The sequence below is a fragment of the Mycteria americana genome, chromosome 2 (genome assembly GCF_035582795.1).
Source record: "Mycteria americana isolate JAX WOST 10 ecotype Jacksonville Zoo and Gardens chromosome 2, USCA_MyAme_1.0, whole genome shotgun sequence".
NCBI lineage: Eukaryota > Metazoa > Chordata > Aves > Ciconiiformes > Ciconiidae > Mycteria > Mycteria americana.
In genome coordinates, this window is record NC_134366.1 from 66,886,909 (window position 1) to 66,901,343 (window position 14,435).

Here is a 14,435-nt window from a genome sequence, read left to right on the forward strand (position 1 = left end):
CACTCTGTTTGACTCTCTCCCAGTGCCCGGCAGTGAAATTGGAAACGTCCAGAGATTGCGCCCACAGGAAAGCTGCCAGCACTGAAAGCTGTAGCTGGTTTTCACTGTCCCTTGGAACTACTTTCGCTGCCACACAAACGTTCGCGCTGTGCTAAAGCTTTGCTTCGTAATAGGGCAACACTCTGTATCTCTCTCTGGCAGAGCCCGGCAGTGAAATTGGAAACGTCCAGAGATTGCGCCCACAGGAAAGCAGCCAGCACTGAAAGCAGTAGCTGGTTTTCACTGTCCCTTGGAAGTGCATTCGCTGCCACACAGATATTCGCGCTCTACAAAAGCTTTGCTAGGTAATGGGGCAACACTCTTTTTGACTCTATCCCTGTGCCGGCAGTGAAATTGGAAACGTCCAGAGATTGCGCCCACAGGAAAGCTGCCAGCACTGAAAGCTGTAGCTGGTTTTGACTGTCCCTTGGGACTGCATTCGCTGCCACACAAACATTCGCGCTCTGCTAAAGCATTGCTTGGTAATGGGGCAACACGCTGTATGACTCTCTCCCAGTGCCCCGCAGTGAAATTGGAAACGTCCAGAGATTGCGCCCACAGGAAAGCTGCCAGCACTGAAAGCTGTAGCTGGTTTTCACTGTCCCTTGGAACTGCATTCGCTGCCACAGAGACATTCGCGCTCTACTAAAGCTCTGCTAGGTAACGGGGCAACACTCTGTATGACTCTCTCCCAGTGCCCGGCAGTGAAATTGGAAACGTCCAGAGATTGCGCCCACAGGAAAGCTGCCAGCACTGAAAGCTGTAGCTGGTTTTCACTGTCCCTTGGAACTACATTCGCTGCCACACAGATGTTCGCGCTGTGCTAAAGCTTTGCTTCGTAATCGGGCAACACTCTGTATCTCTCTCTGGCAGAGCCCGGCTGCCAAATTGGAAACGCTCAGAGATTGTGCCCACAGGAAAGCAGCCAGCACTGAAAGCTGTAGCTGGTTTTCACTGTCCCTTGGAACTGCATTCGCTGCCACACAGACATTCGCGCTCTACTACAGCTTTGCTAGGTAATGGGGCAACACTCTGTTTGACTCTCTCCCAGTGCCCCGCAGTGAAATTGGAAACGTCCAGAGATTGAGCCCACAGGAAAGCTGCCAGCACTGAAAGCTGTAGCTGGTTTTCACTGTCCCTTGGAACTGCATTGGCTGCCACACAGACATTCGCGCTCTACAAAAGCTTTGCTAGGTAATGGGGCAACACTCTGTTTGACTCTCTCCCAGTGCCCCGCAGTGAAATTGGAAACGTCCAGAGATTGCGCCCACAGGAAAGCTGCCAGCACTGAAAGCTGTAGCTGGTTTTCACTCTCCCTTGGAACTGCATTCGCTGCCACACAGACATTCGCGCTCTACAAAAGCTTTGCTAGGTAATGGGGCAACACTCTGTTTGACTCTCTCCCAGTGCCCGGCAGTGAAATTGGAAACGTCCAGAGATTGCGCCCACAGGAAAGCTGCCAGCACTGAAAGCTGTAGCTGGTTTTCACTGTCCCTTGGAACTACTTTCGCTGCCACACAAACGTTCGCGCTGTGCTAAAGCTTTGCTTCGTAATAGGGCAACACTCTGTATCTCTCTCTGGCAGAGCCCGGCAGTGAAATTGGAAACGTCCAGAGATTGCGCCCACAGGAAAGCAGCCAGCACTGAAAGCAGTAGCTGGTTTTCACTGTCCCTTGGAAGTGCATTCGCTGCCACACAGATATTCGCGCTCTACAAAAGCTTTGCTAGGTAATGGGGCAACACTCTTTTTGACTCTATCCCTGTGCCGGCAGTGAAATTGGAAACGTCCAGAGATTGCGCCCCCAGGAAAGCTGCCAGCACTGAAAGCTGTAGCTGGTTTTGACTGTCCCTTGGGACTGCATTCGCTGCCACACAAACATTCGCGCTCTGCTAAAGCATTGCTTGGTAATGGGGCAACACGCTGTATGACTCTCTCCCAGTGCCCCGCAGTGAAATTGGAAACGTCCAGAGATTGCGCCCACAGGAAAGCTGCCAGCACTGAAAGCTGTAGCTGGTTTTCACTGTCCCTTGGAACTGCATTCGCTGCCACAGAGACATTCGCGCTCTACTAAAGCTCTGCTAGGTAACGGGGCAACACTCTGTATGACTCTCTCCCAGTGCCCGGCAGTGAAATTGGAAACGTCCAGAGATTGCGCCCACAGGAAAGCTGCCAGCACTGAAAGCTGTAGCTGGTTTTCACTGTCCCTTGGAACTACATTCGCTGCCACACAGATGTTCGCGCTGTGCTAAAGCTTTGCTTCGTAATAGGGCAACACTCTGTATCTCTCTCTGGCAGAGCCCGGCTGCCAAATTGGAAAAGTCCAGAGATTGCGCCCACAGGAAAGCTGCCAGCACTGAAAGCTGTAGCTGGTTTTCACTGTCCCTTGGAACTGCATTCGCTGCCACACAGACATTCGCGCTCTACTAAAGCTTTGCTAGGTAATGGGGCAACACGCTGTATGACTCTCTCCCAGTGCCCCGCAGTGAAATTGGAAACGTCCAGAGATTGTGCCCACAGGAAAGCTGCCAGCACTGAAAGCTGTAGCTGGTTTTCACTGTCCCTTGGAACTGCATTCGCTGCCACACAGACATTCGCACTCTACAAAAGCTTTGCTAGGTAATGGGGCAACACTCTGTATCTCTCTCTGGCAGAGCCCGGCAGTGAAATTGGAAACGTCCAGAGATTGCGCCCAAAGGAAAGCTGCCAGCACTGAAAGCTGTAGCTGGTTTTCACTCTCCCTTGGAACTGCATTCGCTGCCACACAGACTTTCGCGCTGTGCTAAATCATTTCTTCGTAATGGGGCAAGACTCTGTATCTCTCTGTGACAGAGCCCGGCTGCCAAATTGGAAACGTCCAGAGATTGCGCCCACAGCAAAGCTGCCAGCACTGAAAGCTGTAGCTGGTTTTCACTCTCCCTTGGAACTGCATTCGCTGCCACACAGACATTCGCGCTCTACAAAAGCTTTGCTAGGTAATGGGGCAACACTCTGTTTGACTCTATCCCTGTGCCTGGCATGAAATTGGAAACGTCCAGAGATTGCGCCCACAGGAAAGCTGCCAGCACTGAAAGCTGTAGCTGGTTTTCACTGTCCCTTGGAACTGCATTCGCTGCCACACAGACATTTGCGCTCTGCTAAAGCATTGCTTGGTTAAGGGGCAACATTCTGTTTGACTCTCTCCCAGTGCCCGGCAGTGAAATTGGAAACCTCCAGAGATTGCGCCCACAGGAAAGCAGCCAGCAATGAAAGCTGTAGCTGGTTTTCACTGTCCCTTGGAACTGCATTCGCTGCCACACAGACATATGCCCTCTACTAAAGGTTTGCTAGGTAATGGGGCAACACACTGTATAACTGTCTCCCAGTGCCCCGCAGTGAAATTGGAAACGTCCAGAGCTTGCGCCCACAGGAAAGCTGCCAGCACTGAAAGCTGTAGCTGGTTTTCACTGTCCCTTGGAACTGCATTCGCTGCAACACAGACATTCGTGCTCTACAAAAGCTTTGATAGGTAATGGGGCAACACTCTGTATCTCTCTCTGGCAGAGCCCGGCTACCAAATTGGAAACGTCCAGAGATTGCGCCCACAGGAAAGCTGCCAGCACTGAAAGCTGTAGCTGGTTTTCACTGTCGCTTGGAACTACATTCGCTGCCACACAGACGTTCGCGCTGTGCTAAAGCTTTGCTTCGTAATCGGGCAACACTCTGTGTCTCTCTCTGGCAGAGCCCGGCTGCCAAATGGGAAACGTCCAGAGATTGCGCCCACAGGAAAGCTGCCAGCACTGAAAGCTGTAGCTGGTTTTCACTGTCCCTTGGAACTGCATTCGCTGCCACAGCTACAGCTACATTGCCTACATTGCCTACATTGCGCGAATGTCTGTGTGGCAGCGAATGCAGTTCCAAGGGACAGTGAAAACCAGCTACAGCTTTCAGTGCTGGCAGCTTTCCTGTGGGCGCAATCTCTGGACATTTCCAATTTCACTGCCTGGCACTGGGAGAGAGTCAAACAGAGTGTTGCCCCATTACCTAGCAAAGCTTTTGTAGAGCGCGAATGCCTGTGTGGCAGCGAATGCAGTTCCAAGGGAGATTGAAAACCAGCTACAGCTTTCAGTGCTGGCAGCTTTCCTGTGGGCGCAATCTCTGGACGTTTCCAATTTCACTGCGGGGCACTGGGAGAGAGTCATACAGCGTGTTGCCCCATTACCTAGCAAAGCTTTAGCAGAGCGCGAATGTCTGTGTGGCAGCGAATGCAGTTCCAAGGGAGAGTGAAAACCAGCTACAGCTTTCAGTGCTGGCAGTTTTCCTGTGGGCGCAATCTCTGGATGTTTCCAATTTCACTGCCGGGCTCTGCCAGAGAGAGATACAGAGCGTTGCCCCATTACCTAGCAAAGCTTTTGTAGAGCGCGAATGTCTGTGTGGCAGCGAATGCAGTTCCAAGGCACAGTGAAAATCAGCTACAGCTTTCAGTGCAGGCAGCTTTCCCGTGGGTGCAAGCTCTGGACGTTTCCAATTTCACTGCGGGGCAACGGGAGAGAGTCATACAGCGTGTTGCCCCATTACCTAGCAAAGCTTTTGTAGAGCGCGAATATCTGTGTGGCAGCGAATGCAGTTCCAAGGGACAGTGAAAACCAGCTACAGCTTTCAGTGCTGGCAGCTTTCCTGTGGGCGCAATCTCTGGACGTTTCCAATTTGGCAGCCGGGCTCTGCCAGAGAGAGATACAGAGTGTTGCCCGATTACGAAGCAAAGCTTTAGCACCGCGTGAACGTGTGTGTGGCAGCGAATGTAGTTCCAAGGGACAGTGAAAACCAGCTATAGCATTCAGTGCTGGCAGCTTTCCTGTGGGCGCAATCTCTGGACGTTTCCAATTTCACTGCCGGGCACTGGGAGAGAGTCATACAGAATGTTGCTCCGTTACCTAGCAAAGCTTTAGTAGAGCGCGAATGTCTGTGTGACAGCGAATGCAGTTCCAAGGGAGAGTGAAAACCAGCTATAGCATTCAGTGCTGGCAGCTTTCCTGTGGGCGCAATCTCTGGACGTTTCCAATTTCACTGCCGGGCACTGGGAGAGATTCATACAGAATGTTGCCCCTTTACCAAGCAATGCTTTAGCAGAGCGCGAATGTCTGTGTGGCAGCGAATGCAGTTGCAAGGGACAGCGAAAACCAGCCACAGCTTTCAGTGCTGGCTGCTTTCCTGTGGGCGCAATCTCTGGACGTTTCCAATTTGGCAGCCGGGCTCTGCCAGAGAGAGATACAGAGTGTTGCCCGATTACGAAGCAAAGCTTTAGAACCGCGCGAACGTCTGTGTGGCAGCGAATGCAGTTCCAAGGGACAGTGAAAACCAGCTATAGCATTCAGTGCTCTCAGCTTTCCTGTGGGCGCAATCTCTGGACATTTGCAATTTCACTGCCGGGCACTGGGAAAGAGTTATACAGAGTGTTGCTGCGTTACCTAGCAAAGCTTTAGTAGAGCGCGAATGTCTGTGTGGCAGCTAATGCAGTTCCAAGGCACAGTGAAAACCAGCTAAAGCTTTCAGTGCTGGCAGCTTTCCTGTGGGTGCAATCTCTGGACGTTTCCAATTTCACTGCCGGGCTCTGCCAGAGAGAGATACAGAGTGTTGCCCCATTACCTAGTAAAGCTTTTGTAGAGCGCGAATGTCTGTGTGGCAGCGAATGCAGTTCCAAGGGACAGTGAAAACCAGCTACAGCTTTCAGTGCTGGCAGCTTTCCTGTGGGCGCAATCTCTGGACATTTCCAATTTCACTGCCTGGCACTGGGAGAGAGTCAAACAGAGTGTTGCCCATTACCTAGCAAAGCTTTAGCAGAGCGCGAATGTCTGTGTGGCAGCGAATGCAGTTCCAAGGGACAGTGAAAACCAGCTACAGCTTTCAGTGCTGGCAGCTTTCCTGTGGGCGCAATCTCTGGACGTTTTCAATTTGGCAGCCGGGCTCTGTCAGAGAGAGATAAAGAGTGTTGCCCCATTACCTAGCAATGATTTGTAGAGCGAGAATGTCTGTGTGGCAGCGAATGCAGTTCCAAGGGACAGTGAAAACCAGCTACAGCTTTCAGTGCTGGCAGCTTTCCTGTGGGCGCAATCTCTGGACGTTTCCAATTTCACTGCCGGGCTCTGTCAGAGAGAGATAAAGAGTGTTGCCCCATTACCTAGCAAAGCTTTTGTAGAGCGAGAATGTCTGTGTGGCAGCGAATGCAGTTCCAAGGGACAGTGAAAACCAGCTACAGCTTTCAGTGCTGGCAGCTTTCCTGTGGGCGCAAGCTCTGGTCGTTTCCAATCTGGCAGCCGGGCTCTGTCACAGAGAGATACAGCGTGTTGCCCCATTACCTAGCAAAGCTTTAGTAGAGCGCGAATATCTGTGTGGCAGCGAATGCAGTTGCAAGAGACAGTGAAAACCAGCCACAGCTTTCAGTGCTGGCTGCTTTCCTGTGGGCGCAATCTCTGGACGTTTCCAATTTGGCAGCCGGGCTCTGCCAGAGAGAGATACAGAGTGTTGCCCGATTATGAAGCAAAGCTTTAACACAGCGCGAATGTCTGTGTGGCAGCAAATGCAGTTCCAAGGGACAGTGAAAACCAGCTACAGCTTTCAGTGCTGGCAGCTTTCCTGTGGGCGCAATCTCTGGACGTTTCCAATTTGGCAGCCGGGCTCTGCCAGAGAGAGATACAGAGTGTTGCCCGATTACGAAGCAAAGCTTTAGCACCGCGTGAACGTCTGTGTGGCAGCGAATGTAGTTCCAAGGGACAGTGAAAACCAGCTATAGCATTCAGTGCTGGCAGCTTTCCTGTGGGCGCAATCTCTGGACGTTTCCAATTTCACTGCCGGGCACTGGGAGAGAGTCATACAGAATGTTGCTCCGTTACCTAGCAAAGCTTTAGTAGAGCGCGAATGTCTGTGTGGCAGCGAATGCAATTCCAAGGGACAGTGAAAACCAGCTACAGCTTTCAGTGCTGGCAGCTTTCCTGTGGGCGCAATCTCTGGACGTTTCCAATTTCACTGCCGGGCACTGGGAGAGATTCATACAGAATGTTGCCCCATTACCTAGCAAAGCTTTAGTAGAGCGCGAATGTCTGTGTGGCAGCGAATGCAGTTCCAAGGGGCAGTGCAAACCAGCTACAGCTTTCAGTGCTGGCAGCTTTCCTGAGCGCGCAATCTCTGGACGTTTCCAATTTGGCAGCCGGGCTCTGCCAGAGAGAGATACAGAGTGTTGCCCGATTACGAAGCAAAGCTTTAGAACCGCGCGAACGTCTGTGTGGCAGCGAATGCAGTTCCAAGGGACAGTGAAAACCAGCTATAGCATTCAGTGCTGGCAGCTTTCCTGTGGGCGCAAGCTCTGGACATTTCCAATTTCATTGCCGGGCACTGGGAGAGAGTCATACAGAGTGTTGCTGCGTTACCTAACAAAGCTTTAGTAGAGCGCGAATATCTGTGTGGCAGCGAATGCAGTTCCAAGAGACAGTGAAAACCAGCCACAGCTTTCAGTGCTGGCTGCTTTCCTGTGGGCGCAATCTCTGGACGTTTCCAATTTGGCAGCCGGGCTCTGCCAGAGAGAGATACAGAGTGTTGCCCGATTATGAAGCAAAGCTTTAACACAGCGCGAATGTCTGTGTGGCAGCAAATGCAGTTCCAAGGGACAGTGAAAACCAGCTACAACTTTCAGTGCTGGCAGCTTTCCTGTGGGCGCAATCTCTGGACGTTTCCAATTTCACTGCCTGGCACTGGGAGAGAGTCATACAGCGTGTTGCCCCATTACCTAGCAAAGCTTTAGTAGAGCGCCAATGTCTGTGTGGCAGCGAATGCAGTTCCAAGGGACAGTGAAAACCAGCTACAGCTTTCAGTGCTGGCAGCTTTCCTGTGGGCGCAATCTCTGGATGTTTCCAATTTCACTGCCGGGCTCTGCCAGAGAGAGATACAGAGCGTTGCCCCATTACCTAGCAAAGCTTTTGTAGAGCGCGAATGTCTGTGTGGCAGCGAATGCAGTTCCAAGGGACAGTGAAAACCAGCTACAGCTTTCAGTGCTGGCAGCTTTCCTGTGGGCGCAAGCTCTGGACGTTTTCAATTTGGCAGCCGGGCTCTGCCAGAGAGAGATACAGAGTGTTGCCCCATTACCTAGCAATGCTTTTGTAGAGCGCGAATGTCTGTGTGGCAGCGAATGCAGTTCCAAGGGACAGTGAAAACCAGCTACAGCTTTCAGTGCTGGCAGCTTTCCTGTGGGCGCAATCTCTGGACGTTTCCAATTTCACTGCCGCGCTCTGTCAGAGAGAGATACAGAGTGTTGCCCCATTACCTAGCAAAGCTTTTGTAGAGCGCGAATGTCTGTGTGGCAGCGAATGCAGTTCCAAGGGAGAGTGAAAACCAGCTACAGCTTTCAGTGCTGGCAGCTTTCCTGTGGGCGCAATGTCTGGACGTTTCCAATTTGGCAGCCGGGCTCTGCCAGAGAGAGATACAGAGTGTTGCCCGATTACGAAGCAAAGCTTTAGCACCGCGTGAACGTCTGTGTGGCAGCGAATGTAGTTCCAAGGGACAGTGAAAACCAGCTATAGCATTCAGTGCTGGCAGCTTTCCTGTGGGCGCAATCTCTGGACGTTTCCAATTTCACTGCCGGGCACTGGGAGAGAGTCATACAGAATGTTGCTCCGTTACCTAGCAAAGCTTTAGTAGAGCGCGAATGTCTGTGTGGCAGCGAATGCAATTCCAAGGGACAGTGAAAACCAGCTACAGCTTTCAGTGCTGGCAGCTTTCCTGTGGGCGCAATCTCTGGACGTTTCCAATTTCACTGCCGGGCACTGGGAGAGATTCATACAGAATGTTGCCCCATTACCTAGCAAAGCTTTAGTAGAGCGCGAATGTCTGTGTGGCAGCGAATGCAGTTCCAAGGCACAGTGCAAACCAGCCACAGCTTTCAGTGCTGGCTGCTTTCCTGTGGGCACAATCTCTGGACGTTTCCAATTTGGCAGCCGGGCTCTGCCAGAGAGAGATACAGAGTGTTGCCCGATTACGAAGCAAAGCTTTAGAACCGCGCGAACGTCTGTGTGGCAGCGAATGCAGTTCCAAGGGACAGTGAAAACCAGCTATAGCATTCAGTGCTGGCAGCTTTCCTGTGGGCGCAATCTCTGGACGTTTCCAATTTCACTGCCGGGCTCTGTCAGAGAGAGATACAGAGTGTTGCCCCATTACCTAGCAAAGCTTTTGTAGAGCGGGAATGTCTGTGTGGCAGCGAATGCAGTTCCAAGGGACAGTGAAAACCAGCTACAGCTTTCAGTGCTGGCAGCTTTCCTGTGGGCGCAAGCTCGGGTCGTTTCCAATCTGGCAGCCGGGCTCTGTCACAGAGAGATACAGCGTGTTGCCCCATTACGTAGCAAAGCTTTAGTAGAGCGCGAATATCTGTGTGGCAGCGAATGCAGTTCCAAGAGACAGTGAAAACCAGCTACAGCTTTCAGTGCTGGCTGCTTTCCTGTGGGCGCAATCTCTGGACGTTTCCAATTTGGCAGCCGGGCTCTGCCAGAGAGAGATACAGAGTGTTGCCCGATTATGAAGCAAAGCTTTAACACAGCGCGAATGTCTGTGTGGCAGCAAATGCAGTTCCAAGGGACAGTGAAAACCAGCTACAGCTTTCAGTGCTGGCAGTTTTCCTGTGGGCGCAATCTCTGGACGTTTCCAATTTGGCAGCCGGGCTCTGCCAGAGAGAGATACAGAGTGTTGCCCGATTACGAAGCAAAGCTTTAGCACCGCGTGAACGTCTGTGTGGCAGCGAATGCAGTTCCAAGGGACAGTGAAAACCAGCTATAGCATTCAGTGCTGGCAGCTTTCCTGTGGGCGCAATCTCTGGACGTTTCCAATTTCACTGCCGGGCACTGGGAGAGAGTCATACAGAATGTTGCTCCGTTACCTAGCAAAGCTTTAGTAGAGCGCGAATGTCTGTGTGGCAGCGAATGCAATTCCAAGGGACAGTGAAAACCAGCTACAGCTTTCAGTGCTGGCAGCTTTCCTGTGGGCGCAATCTCTGGACGTTTCCAATTTCACTGCCGGGCACTGGGAGAGAGTCATACAGAGTGTTGCTGCGTTACCTAGCAAAGCTTTAGTAGAGCGCGAATGTCTGTGTGGCAGCTAATGCAGTTCCAAGGGACAGTGAAAACCAGCTACAGCTTTCAGTGCTGGCAGCTTTCCTGTGGGCGCAAGCTCTGGTCGTTTCCAATCTGGCAGCCGGGCTCTGTCACAGAGAGATACAGCGTGTTGCCCCATTACCTAGCAAAGCTTTAGTAGAGCGCGAATATCTGTGTGGCAGCGAATGCAGTTCCAAGAGACAGTGAAAACCAGCTAAAGCTTTCAGTGCTGGCAGCTTTCCTGTGGGCGCAATCTCTGGACGTTTCCAATTTGGCAGCCGGGCTCTGCCAGAGAGAGATACAGAGTGTTGCCCGATTATGAAGCAAAGCTTTAACACAGCGCGAATGTCTGTGTGGCAGCGAATGCAGTTCCAAGGGACAGTGAAAACCAGCTACAGCTTTCAGTGCTGGCAGCTTTCCTGTGGGCGCAATCTCTGGACGTTTCCAATTTCACTGCCTGGCACTGGGAGAGAGTCATACAGCGTGTTGCCCCATTACCTAGCAAAGCTTTAATAGAGCGCCAATGTCTGTGTGGCAGCGAATGCAGTTCCAAGGGACAGTGAAAACCAGCTACAGCTTTCAGTGCTGGCAGCTTTCCTGTGGGCGCAATCTCTGGATGTTTCCAATTTCACTGCCGGGCTCTGCCAGAGAGAGATACAGAGCGTTGCCCCATTACCTAGCAAAGCTTTTGTAGAGCGCGAATGTCTGTGTGGCAGCGAATGCAGTTCCAAGGGACAGTGAAAACCAGCTACAGCTTTCAGTGCTGGCAGCTTTCCTGTGGGCGCAAGCTCTGGACGTTTTCAATTTGGCAGCCGGGCTCTGCCAGAGAGAGATACAGAGTGTTGCCCCATTACCTAGCAATGCTTTTGTAGAGCGCGAATGTCTGTGTGGCAGCGAATGCAGTTCCAAGGGACAGTGAAAACCAGCTACAGCTTTCAGTGCTGGCAGCTTTCCTGTGGGCGCAATCTCTGGACGTTTCCAATTTCACTGCCGGGCTCTGTCAGAGAGAGATACAGAGTGTTGCCCCATTACCTAGCAAAGCTTTTGTAGAGCGCGAATGTCTGTGTGGCAGCGAATGCAGTTCCAAGGGACAGTGAAAACCAGCTACAGCTTTCAGTGCTGGCAGTTTTCCTGTGGGCGCAAGCTCTGGTCGTTTCCAATCTGGGAGCCGGGCTCTGTCACAGAGAGATACAGCGTGTTGCCCCATTACCTAGCAAAGCTTTAGTAGAGCGCGAATATCTGTGTGGCAGCGAATGCAGTTCCAAGAGACAGTGAAAACCAGCCACAGCTTTCAGTGCTGGCAGCTTTCCTGTGGGCGCAATCTCTGGACGTTTCCAATTTGGCAGCCGGGCTCTGCCAGAGAGAGATACAGAGTGTTGCCCGATTATGAAGCAAAGCTTTAACACAGCGCGAATGTCTGTGTGGCAGCGAATGCAGTTCCAAGGGACAGTGAAAACCAGCTACAGCTTTCAGTGCTGGCAGCTTTCCTGTGGGCGCAATCTCTGGACGTTTCCAATTTCACTGCCTGGCACTGGGAGAGAGTCAAACAGAGTGTTGCCCCATTACCTAGCAAACCTTTTGTAGAGCGCGAATGTCTGTGTGGCAGCGAATGCAGTTCCAAGGGAGAGTGAAAACCAGCTACAGCTTTCAGTGCTGGCAGCTTTCCTGTGGGCGCAATCTCTGGACGTTTCCAATTTGGCAGCCGGGCTCTGCCAGAGAGAGATACAGAGTGTTGCCCGATTACGAAGCAAAGCTTTAGCACCGCGTGAGCGTCTGTGTGGCAGCGAATGTAGTTCCAAGGGACAGTGAAAACCAGCTATAGCATTCAGTGCTGGCAGCTTTCCTGTGGGCGCAATCTCTGGACGTTTCCAATTTCACTGCCGGGCACTGGGAGAGAGTCATACAGAATGTTGCTCCGTTACCTAGCAAAGCTTTAGTAGAGCGCGAATGTCTGTGTGGCAGCGAATGCAATTCCAAGGGACAGTGAAAACCAGCTACAGCTTTCAGTGCTGGCAGCTTTCCTGTGGGCGCAATCTCTGGACGTTTCCAATTTCACTGCCGGGCACTGGGAGAGATTCATACAGAATTTTGCCCCATTACCTAGCAAAGCTTTAGTAGAGCGCGAATGTCTGTGTGGCAGCGAATGCAGTTCCAAGGCACAGTGCAAACCAGCCACAGCTTTCAGTGCTGGCTGCTTTCCTGTGGGCGCAATCTCTGGACGTTTCCAATTTGGCAGCCGGGCTCTGCCAGAGAGAGATACAGAGTGTTGCCCGATTACGAAGCAAAGCTTTAGAACCGCGCGAACGTCTGTGTGGCAGCGAATGCATTTCCAAGGGACAGTGAAAACCAGCTATAGCATTCAGTGCTGGCAGCTTTCCTGTGGGCGCAATCTCTGGACGTTTCCAATTTCACTGCCGGGCACTGGGAGAGAGTCATACAGAGTGTTGCTGCGTTACCTAGCAAAGCTTTAGTAGAGCGCGAATGTCTGTGTGGCAGCTAATGCAGTTCCAAGGGACAGTGAAAACCAGCTACAGCTTTCAGTGCTGGCAGCTTTCCTGTGGGCGCAAGCTCTGGTCCTTTCCAATCTGGCAACCGGGCTCTGTCACAGAGAGATACAGCGTGTTGCCCCATTACCTAGCAAAGCTTTAGTAGAGCGCGAATATCTGTGTGGCAGCGAATGCAGTTCCAAGAGACAGTGAAAACCAGCCACAGCTTTCAGTGCTGGCTGCTTTCCTGTGGGCGCAATCTCTGGACGTTTCCAATTTGGCAGCCGGGCTCTGCCAGAGAGAGATACAGAGTGTTGCCCGATTATGAAGCAAAGCTTTAACACAGCGCGAATGTCTGTGTGGCAGCGAATGCAGTTCCAAGGGACAGTGAAAACCAGCTACAGCTTTCAGTGCTGGCAGCTTTCCTGTGGGCGCAATCTCTGGACGTTTCCAATTTCACTGCCTGGCACTGGGAGAGAGTCATACAGCGTGTTGCCCCATTACCTAGCAAAGCTTTAGTAGAGCGCCAATGTCTGTGTGGCAGCGAATGCAGTTCCAAGGGACAGTGAAAACCAGCTACAGCTTTCAGTGCTGGCAGCTTTCCTGTGGGCGCAATCTCTGGACGTTTCCAATTTCACTGCCTGGCACTGGGAGAGAGTCAAACAGAGTGTTGCCCATTACCTAGCAAAGCTTTAGCAGAGCGCGAATGTCTGTGTGGCAGCGAATGCAGTTCCAAGGGACAGTGAAAACCAGCTACAGCTTTCAGTGCTGGCAGCTTTCCTGTGGGCGCAATCTCTGGACGTTTTCAATTTGGCAGCCGGGCTCTGCCAGAGAGAGATACAGAGTGTTGCCCCATTACCTAGCAATGATTTGTAGAGCGCGAATGTCTGTGTGGCAGCGAATGCAGTTCCAAGGGACAGTGAAAACCAGCTACAGCTTTCAGTGCTGGCAGCTTTCCTGTGGGCGCAATCTCTGGACGTTTCCAATTTCACTGCCGGGCTCTGTCAGAGAGAGATAAAGAGTGTTGCCCCATTACCTAGCAAAGCTTTTGTAGAGCGAGAATGTCTGTGTGGCAGCGAATGCAGTTCCAAGGGACAGTGAAAACCAGCTACAGCTTTCAGTGCTGGCAGCTTTCCTGTGGGCGCAAGCTCTGGTCGTTTCCAATCTGGCAGCCGGGCTCTGTCACAGAGAGATACAGCGTGTTGCCCCATTACCTAGCAAAGCTTTAGTAGAGCGCGAATATCTGTGTGGCAGCGAATGCAGTTGCAAGAGACAGTGAAAACCAGCCACAGCTTTCAGTGCTGGCTGCTTTCCTGTGGGCGCAATCTCTGGACGTTTCCAATTTGGCAGCCGGGCTCTGCCAGAGAGAGATACAGAGTGTTGCCCGATTATGAAGCAAAGCTTTAACACAGCGCGAATGTCTGTGTGGCAGCAAATGCAGTTCCAAGGGACAGTGAAAACCAGCTACAGCTTTCAGTGCTGGCAGCTTTCCTGTGGGCGCAATCTCTGGACGTTTCCAATTTGGCAGCCGGGCTCTGCCAGAGAGAGATACAGAGTGTTGCCCGATTACGAAGCAAAGCTTTAGCACCGCGTGAACGTCTGTGTGGCAGCGAATGTAGTTCCAAGGGACAGTGAAAACCAGCTATAGCATTCAGTGCTGGCAGCTTTCCTGTGGGCGCAATCTCTGGACGTTTCCAATTTCACTGCCGGGCACTGGGAGAGAGTCATACAGAATGTTGCTCCGTTACCTAGCAAAGCTTTAGTAGAGCGCGAATGTCTGTGTGGCAGCGAATGCAATTCCAA